General features: G+C 38.4%; 1 protein-coding gene and 1 long non-coding RNA gene across 2 annotated transcripts in view; both read left to right on the plus strand.

The window, feature by feature from the left end:
* Positions 1-19068, plus strand: part of LOC109112082 (ras-related protein Rab-6A-like) — a 358885-nt gene that overhangs the window by 176638 nt on the left and 163179 nt on the right. The window lies entirely within an intron of this gene.
* LOC122145313 lies at positions 8570-9285 on the plus strand. Its single transcript, XR_006160257.1, has 3 exons — positions 8570-8717; positions 9095-9117; positions 9204-9285. It is a non-coding gene; the product is annotated as an uncharacterized LOC122145313 (long non-coding RNA).

Genomic DNA, 19068 nt, shown 5'->3' on the forward strand with positions numbered 1-19068 from the left:
CTCGGCCCAGCTCTTCAGACTGATCTCGCCGGAGGTGCTATATCTTTTCTAACTGATCAGACTTATGGTTTTCATAAAAAAATTAAGATTAAAAATCATAAACAATCCCATTAGAACTTACATTGAAAAGCCTCTGCTCACCTGAACATTCCGTAAACTCCAACTGTCAAAAATTCAAATCTAAACACACTGAAGCCCATTAGACTCAATCAGACTTCCCTTCTATGTACTATTACTAACCCATTCAAACTCATTCAAACTCATCTATCTATCTATCATCTGACTGTTTCTATCTATCTATCTATCTATCTATCTATCTATCTATCTATCTATCTATGACTGTTTCTATCTATCTATCTATCTATCTATCTATCTATATCTATCTATTATCTATCTATTATCATCTGACTGTTTCTTTTCTATCTATACTATCTATCTGAATGACCTTTCTATCTATCTATCTATCTATCTATCTATCTATCTATCATCTATCTATCTATCTATCATCTGACTATTTCTATCTATCTATCTATCTATCTATCTATCTATCTATCTATCTATCTATCTATCTATCTATCCTAGCAACATGCTAATAATGTTAGAAACATGCTAGTCACATGCTAATCATGTTAAAAACATGCTAGTGACATGCTAGTAACTTGCTAATCATGCTAGCGACATGCTAGTCACTTGCTAATCATGCTAGGAACAAATGCTGCTAGCGACATGCTATGTCACTCACTAATCATGCTAGAAAACATGCTAGTGACATGCTAGTCACTTGCTAATCATGCTAAAAACATGCTAGTGACATGCTAGTCACTTGCTCATCACCATGCTACATGCTTGCTAGTCACTTGCTAATCATGCTAGAAACATGCTAGTGACATGCTAGTCACTCGCTAATCATGCTAAAAACAATGCTAGTCAATCGCTAATCATGCTAAAAACATGCTAGTGACATGCTAGTCACTTCCTAATCATGCTAGAAACACATGCTAGCGACATGCTAGTCACTAGCTAATCATGATAAAAACACATGCTAGTGACATGCTAGTCACTTGTTATCATGCTAGAAACATGCTAGCGACATGCTAGTCACTTGCTAATCATGCTAGAAAACATGCTAGCGACATGCTAGTAACTTGTTAATCATGCTAGTGACATGCTAGTCACTTGCTAATACGCTTGACAAACATGCTAAATCATGCTAGTGACATGCTAGTCACTCGCTAATCATGCTAAAAACTTGCTAGTGACATGCTAGTCACTCGCTAATCATGCTAAAAACAATGCTAGCGACATGCTAGTCAATCGCTAATCATTCTAAAAACATGCTAGTGACATGCTAGTCACTCGCTAATCATGCTAAAACATGCTAGCGACATGCTAATCACGTAAAAACAGGCTAGCGACATGCTAACATCATCGCTAGAAACATGCTAGCGACATGCTAGTCACTCGCTAATCATGCTAGAAACATGCTAGTGACATGCTAGTCACTTGCTAATCATGCTAGAAACATGCTAGCGACATGCTAGTCACTCGCTAATCATGCTAGAAAACATGCTAGTAACTTTGCTAATCATGCTAATGACATGCTAGTCACTTGCTTTATTAAACTTAAACTTTTCAAACTTTTCAAACTTCAAGCTTTTGAAACTTCAAACTTTTTCAAACTTTTTCAATCTTTTCAAACTTTTCAAACTTTTCAAACTTTTTCAGACTTTCTGGTCAGGCTTTCTCAAGCCAACTTAAAGTTTGTCTTGACGAACTTTTTTAGTTTATTTAGATGTTACTATTAAGCTTACAATTTTTTCTTTCAGTGTATTATGTAATTACAAATTAATTAATATTCAGTGCAGGTTTCAACTGAAATGATATAAAAGTATTTTTTACTTTACCATGAATGCTTTTCATTACATTTGTGTCAGTACACGTTAACCATATTCCATAAAGAAAATGCAAGTAAAGAAATTGCATGCACTTAAAGGTGACATCATGAAAATCTGACTTTTCCAGGTTTTAAGTGTTATAATCAGGTCCCTCAGTGCATCTACCAATCAAAAAAGGTGAAAAAGATTAACCCAGTAGCTTTGTTTTGGTAAGCCTTTTTCAGCAACGTGTCTGAGAAAACGAGGGCGTGGCAAAGGGATCTCATTATAATATTACCGCCCCTTAATCTGTAAATTTGGCTACTTTCTGTTTGTGTGCACTCACAAAACCTTATATCAGAAGTTTAAACTCATATGGTTTTAAAACGCATTACTTCAGCACGATAAACATGATAATCAGAACCAAACAACAGATGTTTTTTAGCAGGTCCGAGCTGTAATGACGCAGCTCTATTCTGGAAAAGGGGGCAGGGAGCAGCAGCTCATTTGCATTTAAAGAGACAGGCCCGAAAAAAACTGCTGTTTCTGCTTCCACGTCTCCTTAAATTATTATGTAATTAAATTAAGCTTAAAATAAATTATAAACATTAGATGAAAATCTAAAAAAATAAAAATAAAAAAAAATTATTATATTACATCTTGTAAAAAAGAGGCATAATATTTCTTCTTTAAGTCCTACTTAAGCGGTTCAAAAAGCAATTTGAAGTTTAGCCTATTGCATTTAATATCCTTTTAAACAATAAATAATAAAGTGTTTATTTATTAAGGATTAGGGCCCATATGGCAAAAATATGTTGTATGTATATTTTTTTAAATAGATTTCAAAATATAAAAAATGGCCAAAAAATATATTTGATATTTTTAAACCATTTCTTATATATATATATATGATGCAAGAAAATACACTCACCCTCACATTTAAAGAAAATGTTTTTGTTTGCCTATAAAACGTGAGAATGTATAACACTTTTGAATAAAAATAAGTCATGAATTTAGCCTAAATGTAGTCTGTAAGATTGGAAATGTATTTTCTCGCCCCTGAAATGCGTTCAGATAAATGTATAAACACAATCAGTGTTCAGAGAAACACAATCATGTCTGAATGTCAGATGTGAGACTGAACGCGAAGCTGCATGTTCAGTACAGTGTGACTTAAAAATAATCATTGTTTTGTATTCTGCTGCTTATTGGAGCAGAACAAATGTCAGTGTAAATTCTTTCTTTTATAAATCGTCTCATTCTGTTCAATGCAGCGATGGGCATAAGAATGGATTTATGGCTGATTTCTGTGTTTTGTGAATGAGGCTCATCGTGTGTAAATGAGTCTCTGATCATGTTTCTTTCCTTCAGCTTTCATATTTCAGCAGACTGCGGTCGTGTCCGTCTTTGTAGGTGGTATTAATGTTTAAATATGAAGCGTGTCATGAGAGTCCTGACATGTCAGGGATCAGAGACTGAATGAAGAATCGCTCTGCTCTCATCAAGAGCTGCTTGGCTCTCACAGGTCAGATTTTGCATCCAGAATAAAAAATAATAATAATCTGATACAAAGGTGTTTTCAGCTTAGACACACTTGGTACATCGAATTCCCATTGTGGTACTTTTACGTTAGTGAATGTTAAAATAATTGAGATGTTTGAATCAGCCAGAGCTGAATTGCTCCTCTAAAATCAAGCTTGCCAAAGACAAAGGCCTTCAAAGGCGTCTCCGGAGACTCCGTGTTCCTGACCCCGGCGCCCGAGAGCATGTTTATCACCTCCGTGCCGCATGTAAAGAAGCCCCGCGTCTCCCAGCAAAAAAAGCCAGAAAAATCAGGCGGGCGAGATTAGAATACAGAGTTTTGACACCTTAATGTATGCGGCTCACCTAATAGACGCTCCATCTCAATTAAGCTCAGATTTGAGACTAGCGGAGCGCTCTCGACTCTCAGAGAAGTTCATCAATCTTAGCAGTTCTTTCTCAGCAACAAAACAGAGTGGGGCAAATTTCTGCATTTAATTAATGTAGTGCTTCCTTTACTGCTGTTCAGCATCTTTCCAGCTTCAGTAGAAAGCGCCGAGAGAGATTAAGTGAAAAGCGGCGAGGAGAACAGCAAAGATCGGCAAACTCTGTAATGAATGTCTGAGTTTGGCACTTATGATGGATGAGAAGAGAATGCTGTTTGTCACTGACGCGCGCGGCCGATTTCTGCAGCTAGCCTAGCGCGCGCTTAGCACGGATAGCGGCGACGTGAACCGTGCAATTAGAGCTTAATGAGCGAACCGTCAGCGGCAGAGTCGCGCGCATTGTTGGAACTATGTTCGTGGTGATAATTTGCCGTTTCTAGTCAGTAGGCCTGCAGATATCTCACATTAATGATTCGCACGTGTAGCACGAGCAGCCGTGTGTTTGGGCGCGGATCTGGAGCGATATTCCCGGTAATGATTCATCGCGCAATCGTTGCAGCATTCGGCAAACCGTAGGTTCATTCAGCTCATTCAGACACATCAGCGTCTCTTTCACACTCATCCTACATGAGCCCGTCTGATTCACAACTCTAACTGTCCGTTTTTGTTTTGTTTGGCAATTCTTCACATGCAGAAATGCACATTTTTTGGACTTTTTAGACTGTTAAAGCATGCAATATGATGCTTTTTGAAAATGTTCCCTGGTAATACGATGTTTTATTGTGTAAAAGTACATCGTAAATCAGATAAATTGGTGTTAAAAAAACAAAATATCAATTTATTCTCACTTGAATACCTAGTAAATTGAAACAAAACAAAATAAATAAAATATTAGTTGTGAAATTGAGACTTGACCTACAGTAGTATGAGGACCTTTAAAGGGACAGTTCACCCAAAAATAAATATTGTCATCATTAACTCAGCCTAAAGTTGGTCCAAACCTGAGTTTTTTTTGTTCTGTTGAACACAAAAGAAGATATTTTTGTTGAATATTGGTAACCAAAAAGTTCACGGTAGCCATTGACTTTTATAGTATGGGAAAAAATACTGTTGACTGCCGTCAACTGTTTGGTTGATGTTTGACTGTTTGAACCATTGCATTTTTGATGTACAAATCCTGCTAACAATATAAGTGCATTTGAGGAAACTTTATACAGTAAAAAAAAAAAAAAAAAAAAAAACACAGTTTATGGCCCACATGCTCAAACATCACCCAAATAGTTGATGGCAGCCATTGTCTTCCAAAGTACCCATATCCCCATACTATAGAAGTCAATGGCTACCGTCAACTGTTTGCTTACCAATAATCTACAAAATATCTTATTTTGTGTTCAACAGAAGAAACAAACTCATACAGGTTTGGAATGACATGAGGGAGAGTAAAGGGTGAACTGTTCCTTTAAGACAGTACGACTTACTGGAATATGTAATGTATGTCAAATTAAGACAAAACACTACACTAGATTTCAATACATATACTACATATGAATAGAGTGTATATTTTAACTAATATATTTCACCATACTTTCCCTACTTAATTAATCACTGTACATTAAGACAATTGTTTTGTACAGGTTTTCTGAAATGTAATGTTTAAATATGCAAATGAGGTTATGCGCTAATTTGCATACATTTTCAGAACATAATTCTGAACAATGGAAAAAATTCACAATTCTAGTTTCATTTTGTTCTCATATAAGATTTAATGGTTTTTTTCCAGAGTGGAGTTTGGATTCATCTTTTTATCAGTCCATAAATCAAATAATACTGTCAGCAGACAGAAAAAATTATCATGTTTTTAGGATTAAAAACATGTTAAATAAATGTCATAAATAAGGTAAATGATACTGTATATAAAATGTTCGGAATATAAATAGGAATAAAATTATTATGTTTGTCGTATGTAAAAGAGAGAGAGAGGGGAAAAAAATACTTTAAAGATACTTTACAGACGCAAATAGATAAAGTGCAATAAAATAAACACTTCAGTTTTCTTTCCACTCATCTGAAAGAGAAGACTAGGTAATGCAAATGTTACCAGTGCATGAAAAAACACTGATTTTGCCTCTAGTTTCTCATGAGTAGTCTAAATGAATATGTTAATGTATGTATGTGTTGTTATCTGATAGAGTTACTGTATTACGGTACGGCCCCGGTACTTTATGTATAGGTAGATTACCACATGAATAATGTACTGACAAACATGCATATGTATTTGTGAATAGTTATAGTAAATTTACCTGTAAGTGAAGATGGGACCCTAATACAGCTTTCCTGCAGCACAAACAGGCAATACATGACCTTTATATAAAAGCAATGCAGGTCGCTTTGAAAAAAGTGCATCTGCTAAATGCAGGAATGTAAAAGTAAATCTGTGAGTCAAAGGGAGCTGAAGGAGGCGAGAGGGGAAGAGGTTACGCCACAAGGATGGAGGGATGTCTGAGATCCAAAGAACAAGGAAGAGATAAAAAATAGAAAGGAAAAAAAACCAAGAAAAAAAACAAGCAACAGCAATGAGTAAGGAGGTAAAGAAACAAATGATAGATAGAAGGAAAGAAGGAGGAAAGAGAGAGAGAGGGAGGGAGGGAGGTGTTAACCTTGAGAGAGCTCATCCATTATATTGCTTCTGCTGGTCTCTCTGTCACACTGTCAGAGACGCCGCCACCTCTACAGCACAGCAAAGGTCAAACACAACTCATTCCTGCCACACACACACACACACACACACACACACACACACACACACACACACACACACACACACACACACACACACAGCATTAACAGCAAGAGCTCATCTGAAAATTACAATGCTGTCATTATTTACTCACCCTCACTTTCCCCAAATTTGTATTTTCATCAGGCTTCAATAAGAAAGAAAGAAAGAAAAAAACAACACAAAGATACTTATGAGTAGATTTAGACTTTCAGAAGGCAAATGAAGTTCAAGGTTCTTTATTTGTCACATTCATATGCATGTGATGTAATGCAGGGAAATGTTTTTTTTTTCTTAGTTACTTGTCCAAAAGTGCAACGACAAACAGAACCGAGAGGAATTATTGACACATCATTAAATATAGAATATAATGAACTACCAAGAATGTATAGATAAAATTAATAGGGGAAGGAATGAAGATTTTGTAAAAATAAAAAAATAAAAAAAAATAAGTAAACAATAAAAAAAATCCATTATTGGCAACACTCCTACGCATTATATATATATATACACTCAGAAAACCCTAGCAATCCATAGCAACCACTTAGAAAACCCTACCAAACTCATAGCCTTAGTAACCTCAAAGCAACCAATCAGAATACCCTAGCAACCCCTTAGCAACCACCCAAAAGTCCATAACAAACTCTAAGAACACCCTAGCAATCTATAGCAACCACTCAGAAAACCCTAGCAACCTCATAGCAACCACTCAGAAAACCCTACCAAACTCATAGCCTTAGTAACCTCAAAGCATACAACTCAGAACACCCTAGCAACCCCATAGCAACCATTTAGAAAACCCTACCAAACCCATAGCCAGGGTTACCTCAAAGCAACCACCCAAAAGTCCATAGCAAACTCTAAGAACACCCTAGCAATCTATAGCAACCACTCAGAACACCCTAGCAACCACTTAGCAACCACCAAAAAGTCCATAGCAAACTCTAAGAACACCCTAACAATTTATAGCAACACATCAGAACACACTAGCAACCACTTAGCAACCGCCCAAAAGTCCATAGCAAACTCTAACAACACCCTAGCAATCTATAGCAACCACTCAGAACACCCTAGCAACCACTTAGCAACAACCCAAAAGTCCATAGCAAACTCTAAGAACACCCTAACAATTTATAGCAACCACTCAGAACACCCTAGCAACCACTTAGCAACCGCCCAAAAGTCCATAGCAAACTCTGACAACACCCTAGCAATCTATAGCAACCACTCAGAACACCCTAGCAACCACTTAGCAACCACCAAAAAGTCCATAGCAAACTCTAAGAACACCCTAACAATTTATAGCAACCACTCAGAACACCCTAGCAACCACTTAGCAACCGCCCAAAAGTCCATAGCAAACTCTAACAACACCCTAGCAATCTATAGCAACCACTCAGAACACCCTAGCAACCACTTAGCAACAACCCAAAAGTCCATAGCAAACTCTAAGAACACCCTAACAATTTATAGCAACCACTCAGAACACCCTAGCAACCACTTAGCAACCGCCCAAAAAGTCCATAGCAAACTCTGACAACACCCTAGCAATCTATAGCAACCACTCAGAACACCCTAGCAACCACTTAGCAACCACCAAAAAGTCCATAGCAAACTCTAAGAAACACCCTAACAATTTATAGCAACCACTCAGAACACCCTACAAACCACCAACCAAAAACCAAAAAAATATAAACCACCCAAAACAACACACCAACAACAAACACCAACAACACACAACAAACCACAAACCACTTAGCAACAACCCAAAAGTCCATAGCAAACTCTAAGAACACCCTAACAATTTATAGCAACCACTCAGAAAACCCTACCAAACTCATAGCCTGGGTAACCTCAAAGCAATAACTCAGAACACCTTAGCAACGACCCAAAAGTCCATAGCAACCACTAAGAACATCCTAGCAGCCCAAAGCAACCACTCAAACCCTACCAAACTGGTGTTTTTATACACAGACTTCATTGCGTGAGTTTTTGTGTCTTTAAACTGTAGGAAAAGCAGATGTTCACGTGCTCGACCGCCTGCCGTACGCTGTGACATTTCCAGAAATGACACGTGATGTCCGGAGACTTTAATCTGCTTTACTACTGCAGTCATTCCTCAAGCAGGACGGATGAAACCAGCTACAAACGTTATCATAGGTAAGTAACTGTGCATGAATCAAACATCTGAAGGCCACAGAACAAAATATGTCAAATGTGAGATATTTCCTCCCTGATTTAAAACAAGCACTTGTTAAAGCAGAATAAATGAGGAGGGGATGCACTCTCACAGCGAACAGTAAAATTACTCTAACGCACAGCCTCAAATGGCTTCTTGCTTTTATAAACCATCTGTTTCTCTTGTACTTTGTCACATTCTAAAACACAAGGCTTTAAATGGGTTTGGCAGCTCGGCCAGATAATGACAGATCCTTGTTTCGGTGATGTCATTTATCCCGAACGTGTCAAATGAAATGTGTTTCTGTTCATCTGGATTTGAAATGTAATATATCTTTATTCTTTTTCATGACGCACAGCACAGCTGAACTTCAACGGAAAGGTAGTCTTGATGATCAATTACACCAAAACTGATTCCAAAAATACAAAGTTGTTCCAGAGCGCTAACCTCTGTTTCCCCCCGACTAGTGGAGGTGAATGATCCGTGGAAATATTCGATCTCTTTTCAACGTTAGCAGGGCAGAGGATCTTCCGTTCACGTCGCTTTCGAGGTGGTGAGAAAATTCTCATCTGGCTGTTTGCTTTGTTTTTTGTCACATAGTTGTTCACACACACACACACACACACACACACACACACACACACACACACACACACACAAGCACACAATGCAAACTGACTGTGAGTAGGAGGGTGTGAAAACCAGATGTAGTTCATTAGTGCCATTGTGAGCATGACTGTGTGTGTGTGTGTGTGTGTGTGTGTGTGTGTGTGTGTGTGTGTGTGTGTGTGTGTGTGTCCTCTTATTAAAGCTGCAGTTCTGTGGATTGTTATCGACTTAAACACTTGCTCTGGCATTTCCACCCTGACATCATGTTCAGTTACAGCTCCAGAGTGTCTGAAGAGACCATTACAGCAGCAGAGAACAGCCCTGCTGTGTCCGCGCTTCAAATCCAGCACACACTTATAGATGTATTCATACACTGCATTATACATACTGTACATGTAGAGCCTCGGCATCAGGAGCATTTCAGGACATTCTTATACGTACAGGCAAACATCACTGCCACTAGTGCTAGTAAATATTGATAATGAGATCAAATCTCTAGCACCAAGTATTTAAGTTAAGCATTGTTCTGGATCAATCAATGCATAGCAATGGGATAGCAACCACTCATTGCAACACCCTAGCAACTAAATAGCAACTATTAAGAAAACCCTAGTAACTCCACAGTATTCAGAACACCTCAGTAACCCTGTAGCAACCATTCAGAACACCCTAGTAACCCAATGGCAACTATCAGAACACCCTAGTAACCCCATAGCAACTATTAAGAATACCCTAATAACCCCAAAACATTCAGAACACACTAGCAACCCCATAGCAACTATTCAGAACACCCTAGTAACCCAATGGCAACTATCAGAACACCCTAGTAACCCCATAGCAACTATTAAGAATACCATAGTAACCCCATAGCATTCAGAACAACCTAGCAACTCAATAGCAACTATTAAGAACACCATAGTAACCCCCATAGCAACTATTAAGAATAGCCTAATAACCCCAAAACATTCAGAACACCCTAGCAACTCAATAGCAACTATTAAGAACACCCTAGTAACCCCATAGCAACTATTAAGAATAGCCTAATAACCCCAAAACATTCAGAACACCCTAGCAACTCAATAGCAACTATTAAGAACACCCTAGTAACCCCATATCAACTATTAAGAACACCCTAATAACCCCAAAACATTCAGAACACCCTAGCAACTCAGTAGCAACTATTAAGAACACCCTAGTAACTCCATAGCATTCAGAACACCCTAGCAACTCAGTAGCAACTATTAAGAACACCCCTAGTAACCCCATAGCAACTATTAAGAATACCCTAATAACCCCAAAACATTCAGAACCACCTAGTTACTCCATAGCAACTATTAAGAACACCCTAGTAACCCCATAGCATTCAGAACACCCTAGCAACTCAGTAGCAACTATTAAGAACACCCTAGTAACCCCATAGCAACTATTAAGAAAACCCTAATAACCCCAAAACATTCAGAACCCCCTAGTAACTCCATAGCAACTATTAAGAACACCCTAGTAACCCCATAGCAACTATTAAGAATACCCTAATAACACCATATAATTCAGAACACCCTAGCAACTCAATAGGAACTATTAAGAACACCCTAGTAACCCCATAGCAACTATTAAGAACACCCTAATAACCCCAAAACATTCAGAACACCCTAGTAACTCCATAGCAACTATTAAGAACACCCTAATAACCCCAAAACATTCAGAACCCCCTAGTAACTCCATAGCAACTATTAAGAACACCCTAGTAACTCCATAGAATTCAGAACACCCTAGCAACTCAATAGCAACTATTAAGAACACCCTAGTAACCCCATATCAACTATTAAGAATACCCTAATAACCCCCCAACATTCATAACACACTAGCAACTCAATAGCAAACTATTAAGAATACCCTAATAACCCCAAAACATTCAGAACACCCTAGTAACCCCATAGCAACTATTAAGAACACCCTAATAACCCCAAAACATTCAGAACACCCTAGTAACCCCATATCAACTATTAAGAATACCCTAATAACCCCAAAACATTCATAACACCCCTAGTAACTCCATAGCAACTATTAAGAACACCCTAGTAACCCAATGGCAACTATTCAGAACACCCTAGTAACCCCATAGCAACTATTCAGAACACCCTAGTAACCCAATGGCAACTATCAGAACACCCTAGTAACCCCATAGCAACTATTAAGAATACCATAGTAACCCCATAGCATTCAGAACAACCTAGCAACTCAATAGCAACTATTAAGAACACCATAGTAACCCCATAGCAACTATTAAGAATAGCCTAATAACCCCAAAACATTCAGAACACCCTAGCAACTCAATAGCAACTATTAAGAACACCCTAGTAACCCCATAGCAACTATTAAGAACACCCTAATAACCCCAAAACATTCAGAACACCCTAGCAACTCAGTAGCAACTATTAAGAACACCCTAGTAACCCCATAGCAACTATTAAGAATACCCTTATAACCCCAAAACATCTCAGAACCCCCTAGTTACTCCATAGCAACTATTAAGAACACCCTAATAACCCCAAAACATTCAGAACACCCTAGTAACTCCATAGCAACTATTAAGAACACCCTAGTAACCCCATAGCATTCAGAACACCCTAGCAACTCAGTAGCAACTATTAAGAACACCCTAGTAACCCCATAGCAACTATTAAGAATACCCTAATAACCCCAAAACATTCAGAACCCCCTAGTTACTCCATAGCAACTATTAAGAACACCCTAGTAACCCCATAGCAACTATTAAGAATACCCTAATAACACCATATAATTCAGAACACCCTAGCAACTCAATAGGAACTATTAAGAACACCCTAGTAACCCCATAGCAACTATTAAGAATACCCTAATAACCCCAAAACATTCAGAACCCCCTAGTAACTCCATAGCAACTATTAAGAATACCCTAATAACCCCAAAACATTCAGAACCCCCTAGTAACTCCATAGCAACTATTAAGAACACCCTAGTAACTCCATAGAATTCAGAACACCCTAGCAACTCAATAGCAACTATTAAGAACACCCTAGTAACCCCATAGCAACTATTAAGAATACCCTAATAACCCCAAAACATTCAGAACACCCTAGCAACTCAATAGCAACTATTAAGAATACCCTAATAACCCCAAAACTATCAGAACACCCTAGTAACCCCATAGCAACTATTAAGAATACCCTAATAACCCCAAAACATTCAGAACACCCTAGTAACCCCATAGCAACTATTAAGAATACCCTAATAACCCCAAAACATTCAGAACCCCCTAGTAACTCCATAGCAACTATTAAGAACACCCTAGTAACCCCATGGCAACTATTCAGAACACCCTAGTAACCCCATAGCAACTATTCAGACCCCCCCTAGTAACCCCATAGCAACTATTAAGAATACCATAGTAACCCCATAGCATTCAGAACAACCTAGCAACTCAATAGCAACTATTAAGAACACCATAGTAACCCCATAGCAACTATTAAGAATAGCCTAATAACCCCAAAACATTCAGAACACCCTAGCAACTCAATAGCAACTATTAAGAACACCCCTAGTAACCCCATAGCAACTATTAAGAACACCCTAATAACCCCAAAACATTCAGAACACCCTAGCAACTCAATAGCAACTATTAAGAACACCCTAGTAACCCCATATCAACTATTAAGAATACCCTAATAACCCCAAAACATTCATAACACCCCTAGTAACCCCATAGCAACTATTAAGAACACCCTAATAACCCCAAAACATTCAGAACACCCTAGCAACTCAATAGCAACTATTAAGAACACCACAGTAACTCCATAGCATTCAGAACACCCTAGCAACTCAGTATCAAATATTAAGAACACCCTAGTAACCCCATAGCAACTATTAAGAATACCCTAATAACCCCAAAACATTCAGAACCCCCTAGTAACTACATAGCAACTATTAAGAACACCCTAGTAACCCCATAGCATTCAGAACACCCTAGCAACTCAGTAGCAACTATTAAGAACACCCTAGTAACCCCATAGCAACTATTAAGAATACCCTAATAACCCCAAAACATTCAGAACCCCCTAGTTACTCCATAGCAACTATTAAGAACACCCTAGTAACCCCATAGCAACTATTAAGAATACCCTAATAACCCCAAAACATTCAGAACCCCCTAGTAACTCCATAGCAACTATTAAGAACACCCTAGTAACTCCATAGCATCTATTAAGAATACCCTAATAACCCCAAAACATTCAGAACCCCCTAGTTACTCCATAGCAACTATTAAGAACACCCTAATAACCCCAAAACATTCAGAACACCCTAGTAACCCCATAGCAACTATTAAGAATACCCTAATAACCCCAAAACATTCAGAACCCCCTAGTTACTCCATAGCAACTATTAAGAACACCCTAGTAACCCCATGGCAACTATTCAGAACACCCTAGTAACCCCATAGCAACTATTCAGAACACCCTAGTAACCCAATGGCAAACTATCAGAACACCCTAGTAACCCCATAGCAACTATTAAGAATACCATAGTAACCCCATAGCATTCAGAACAACCTAGCAACTCAATAGCAACTATTAAGAACACCATAGTAACCCCATAGCAACTATTAAGAATAGCCTAATAACCCCAAAACATTCAGAACACCCTAGCAACTCAATAGAAACCTATTAAGAACACCCTAGTAACCCCATATCAACTATTAAGAACACCCTAATAACCCCAAAACATTCAGAACACCCTAGCAACTCAGTAGCAACTATTAAGAACACCCTAGTAACCCCATAGCAACTATTAAGAATACCCTAATAACCACAAAACATTCAGAACACCCTAGTAACCCCATAGCAACTATTAAGAATACCCTAATAACCCCAAAACATTCAGAACACCCTAGCAACTCAATAGCAACTATTAAGAACACCACAGTAACTCCATAGCATTCAGAACACCCTAGCAACTCAGTATCAAATATTAAGAACACCCTAGTAACCCCATAGCAACTATTAAGAATACCCTAATAACCCCAAAACATTCAGAACCCCCTAGTTACTCCATAGCAACTATTAAGAACACCCTAGTAACCCCATAGCATTCAGAACACCCTAGCAACTCAGTATCAAATATTAAGAACACCCTAGTAACCCCATAGCAACTATTAAGAATACCCTAATAACCCCAAAACATTCAGAACCCCTTAGTAACTCCATAGAAACTATTAAGAACACCCTAGTAACCCCATAGCAACTATTAAGAACACCCTAATAACCCCAAAACATTCAGAACACCCTAGTAACTCCATAGCAACTATTAAGAACACCCTAGTAACTCCATAGCAACTATTAAGAATACCCTAATAACCCCAAAACATTCAGAACCCCCTAGTAACTCCATAGCAACTATTAAGAACACCCTAATAACCCCAAAAACTCCAGAACACCCTAGTAACCCCATAGCAACTATTAAGAATACCCTAATAACCCCAAAACATTCAGAACACCCTAGCAACTCAATAGCAACTATTAAGAATACCCTAATAACCCCAAAACATTCAGAACACCCTAGTAACCCCATAGTAACTATTAAGAATACCCTAATAACCCCAAAACATTCAGAACACCCTAGTAACCCCATATCAACTATTAAGAATACCCTAATAACCCCAAAACATTCATAACACCCTAGTAACTCCATAGCAACTATTAAGAACACCCTAGTAACCCCATAGCATTCAGAACACCCTAGTAACCCCATAGCAACTATTAAGAACACCATACCAACCCCAAAACATTCAGAACACCCTAGCAACTCAATAGCAACTTTTCAGAAAACCCTAATAATCAAATGGCAACATGTTTATAAAACTTAAGCATCATGAGTGAGTTTTGTTCATATTCGTATTCTTCAGTTTGGCTCTGCTCCTGCAGCTCTTGGCAATAAACAGGATCATCCAGGTGCCAATGACCAGTGACAGATCTTCTCATTCGCCATTGGAGGACATCAACTGCCCCACAAAGCCCCTGCTCGCCTCTGTTATTCTTCCTCTCATTATGTGCTCATTCTGTTGGGCGAGGAGCAGGTGGCGGAGTGGCTGAGAGACGGTCCCGCAGAGAGTTCCAGCGACTGATGTTCACTCTCAGCCAGACTGAACGGATCCAGACAGATCCAGATCCATCACGACCCGAGAGCTCAAGAGCTCCAGCAGTCCGCTTTGAGTTTCTTCTGTAAATGCTGCTAGATGGAACAGAATTATAACTATTAATATAAATGTTCTGATTTATTTGTGTTTCATTGGAAATGTTCATCTGTTGATTCCAGTTTTTGGTCAAACTTTATAATATTCTTAATAGATGACATATTTACACAATAAATACACTTGTAAGAGGTAAAATATAAGCGACAGCAATTTAGGATTGTGTAAGTGAGATGATAACATTTGTAACCTTATTTAAACTTTTTAAGCGTTGCTTACACGTTTGCGTTTGACATCAGGAGACTGCGTTTCTAGATCGTGTCATTCAGCATCATTCCTTCCTTCCTCGTGAAAATGAAGCATGTCGAGTTGAGTTTTGTCTTTATAAACTCACTACAGTAAGTTGTTTCTGTCAGTGAGACTAAATTATGATGAAGAGATGAAATCTGATGAGTTTCTCTATTTCAGATCACCCACTGAGATGCTCTTTGATTCTTAAACTACAACTGAGGAACACATGAGTGTTGTGCACCTGTACAAATCAAGCTGCTGTGCTGTGGATGCTTGCTAGGGTGTTCTGAGTGGTTGCTATGGGGTTGCTAGGGTCTTTCGAGTACTCACAATGAGGTTACTAGGGTGTTCTGAGTTCTTTCATGGGGTTACTAGGGCTTTGAGATTGTTAGAGTGTTCTGAGTGGTTGTTAAGGAGTTGCTAGGGTGTGCTGAGTGGTTACTATGGGGTTGCTAGGGTGTTTTGAGTAGTCAATATGAGGTTGCTAGGGTGTTCTGAGTTCTGTCATGGGGTTACTAGGGCTTTGGGGTCGCTAGAGTATTCTGATTGCTAGCTAATTAGCTGCTAGAGTGTTCTGAGTGGTTACTATGGGGTTGCTAGGGTGTTCCAAGTAGTTCCTATAAGGTTGTTAGGGTGTTCTGAGTGCTGTCATGAGGTTACTAGGGCTTTGAGATTGTTAGAGTGTTCTGAGTGGTTGTTAAGGAGTTGCTAGGGTGTTCTGAGTGGGTACTATGGGGTTGCTAGGGTGTTCTGAATAGTACCTATGAGGTTGCTAAAGTGTTCTGAGTGCTGTCATGAGGTTACTAGGGCTTTGAGGTTGTTAGAGTTTTCTGAGTGATTGTTAAGGAGTTGCTAGGGTGTTTTGAGTGGTTGCTCTGAGAGTCTGTTTTGAGCTGTTTTGAGGTGACTAGAGCTTTAAGGTATCTAGGGTGTTCTGAGTGGTTGCTATGGGGTTGCTAGGGTGTTCTAAATGGTTTCTGTTCTTCCTGTCTGGAATAATAACAACAGTGATTCTTGACTCACCAAACACCACTAATAACAGCTCAGTATCTCACTTCGCTTCAGCCTCTTTCCCCACATCAGCGACGAGGCGGCAGCGGGTTAATTGTATCTAAGAATACATTTGGCTGTTTGACTGTTGCATTTTGTCTCAAGAGTTTCTAGCATTTATCAGCGACTCTGCTTTCTCACTTTCTTCTTCTCTCATTACTAACTCCACTATTTGTACCCGGATAAAGTGCAAAGTTCAGATGCATAAAGTTCATCGCTTCGTTCAGAGTAACTTGTTAGTCTCAAGCACTTATAGGAATCATTTTTATTCCCACAGCACATCTTGACCCAGAATTGCATGCGTAATACGGCTCTATTTTCCACAAGGACGGCTCCTTACTGTTCACAGATAATATTTGGCCCGTGCACGAGCCGTGATGGATGACGTCTAGTTAGAGTTTCCCAGAGTGCAACGTGTTCTCCCACAGTAGCTGGATTTTTTACTTCATTAAATTTTTCATTACGCTCTCATTATCGGACGGCTATGTAAGATAACAATACCCAAAAACACACACTATACACATCTTAAAAAAAACACATATATCATAAAAATATATATAAAAAAAAACACAACATTATATTAGCGGTTATTGTTAGTCTGTTTGCATTTCCAGCTGATAGATGGGCGGAACTGTGCTCTCTCTCTCTTTTTTTAAGAGCTTCCCATCATGCTTCTGACAAGCTGCTCGTTTCATTAAAAGCAAAACTGCAGAAAGCGACACATCTCGGCGGAGCTCGTCTTTAATAAGCATGTGTTTGTTTTTTCAGTTAGATGTTGTTCAGGCCTCTGTCTCGCTAAGGGAAGCCGGACAATTAGTATAAAGAAGAAGAAGAACAGTTCAAACCTTCAACCGGCAATTAAAGCCTAGACAATCGGTGTGTGTGTGTGTGTGTGTGTGTTTTAATTGGAGCGGCGTGTCACTCTCGCGCTCTCACGTACACACCATCAATGCTCAATTAGTCTCAGCCAATCGGTGGCCCAATTAAGTCTCTCTGTGACTCTGTCACCCGCCTGTGTGCGCGTGATTAATCGGGACTCATCTTCCAATTAGTGCAACAGTAATAAGGGCTGATGAACACAGGGTGATGACAGAGAGACCAGGATTTCTCAATCTTGAATAATGTGCGAGAGAAAAGGTGCAGAACAACAGCAAGAGAGCATGGAGTTTAAAGTTAATGTGTAATCTGTGATAGACAGACAACTGTACTAATTTCAGTTTTAAGGTGTTTTATTGGCATGACGTGTAGTTTTACATGCATATTGCCAGAGCATTGTTGCTGTGTAAAATTAAAACCGTGCAAAATTGAAATATAAATGCAAAGCAACATAAGGTAGGCCTACTGAAAATTTAAGAACAAAAGAAAACCGTGTAAATGACATTTGTGACGATGTGAATCAACACTAGTCAAGGAGTCATAACTGTTAAGTTAACCACCACATATTGTTCTTTTCTGTATTAACTAAAGCTTATTTACGCATAGGATTAAAAAAAAAATAGAAAAGGTAACTTTTTAACAATTTAGACTTTTTTTTTTTCTCAGAATTGAGATATAAACTCAAAATTCTGACTTGTAGAAAATCTAAGTGTACATCTTGCTATTCATATCACAATTCTGTGTTTTTGTTTCTACCAGAGCTTAAAAAAAAAAAATCTCAAAATTTATTTTTCTCCGGGAGATGTAAAATAGGGATTTCAGTAAAGAAAGCCAGAATTCTGAGTTTACATTTTAAAATTAATACTAAAAAACAGAATTCTGAGTTTACATTTTACAGTTCTGACTTTTCTCTCCAGAATACTGTTTACATTTTGCAATTCTGTTTCTTTGTTTCCTCCACTAATTAAAAGTAATGTTAAAAAAGAGACCCCCCCCCCCCCCCCCCCTCATTCATAATGCAGTTCAAATTTCTTCACACAACACAGCAATAATAAATTGCAAAGAAAGCTTTCATATTTGTGAAAAGTGTCTCACTGCAATTCATAATGCAGTTCAAAACACCCCACAGGAAGACTAAATTAATATATTGAAACATTGTCTATATGCAAATAAACTTTTAAAACACAATCATAAAGTCTATAAGCCTATAGAACTCAAATGTAAATACTATAATTTTTAATCTATTGATGGAGTGTCTATCTGTCAATAAGCCTATAGAACTC

This window comes from Cyprinus carpio, chromosome A6 (genome assembly GCF_018340385.1).
Source record: "Cyprinus carpio isolate SPL01 chromosome A6, ASM1834038v1, whole genome shotgun sequence".
Lineage (NCBI taxonomy): Eukaryota > Metazoa > Chordata > Actinopteri > Cypriniformes > Cyprinidae > Cyprinus > Cyprinus carpio.